Raw genomic sequence first — 687 nt, 5'->3', positions numbered from 1 at the left:
TGAGGGATCGATCTCTATAGCAAATAATAAAGATGTATTTATTTTCAATACATTTAGAGTGATTTCAGTTTGTAGCTACATTTGTTGCTCTTCTCTGTTGCTTTTTTTTCAAAGATTATATTAGTGATTCCACAAAATGTGATGCTTCTAAATACACAATTATTTAGACACAATTATTTAGTCACAGTTTCAGTAGTCTCACATAGCCATACCTCCAAATTGTGTTGTTCTCACCCCTCTTGGGAGGTCTGGAGTATTTTAGATTAGTCGATCTGGTTTGGACTTAACTTGGACAGAGCGATGTCGGTAGAATGCGATGACGGTAGAATGTGCTCATAATTGGATGTTACATTCCAACCATCCCCCACATGCCCGTAGATGATTGCTTGTTATGTGTTGTCTTGTTATATGTGTTGTCTTGACTCTTTTTCAATCAGGTAAGACTATTTTGCAGAGTTATTGCTAGGTGTTAGCTTGCAACATTGAAGAAGAAAAAATTGCTGAATTCTGTTTTGCCAGACGTGTCCTCTACAGTATACACAACACCTAGTAGATACAAGTAGTACAACCTAGTAGGTATTTTATTGCTTTGACACGTGGTGTGGTATCACTCATTTAAAACGTCCTTCCACCCCTTTCTAGCAAAAGATTTCACTGGTTACAAGGTTACAATTTCAGTAACACTAA

Source organism: Nansenia antarctica, assembly GCF_963989245.1.
Source record: "Nansenia antarctica genome assembly, chromosome: 7".
Classification (NCBI taxonomy): domain Eukaryota; kingdom Metazoa; phylum Chordata; class Actinopteri; order Argentiniformes; family Microstomatidae; genus Nansenia; species Nansenia antarctica.
This window is presented reverse-complemented; position numbering follows the sequence as displayed.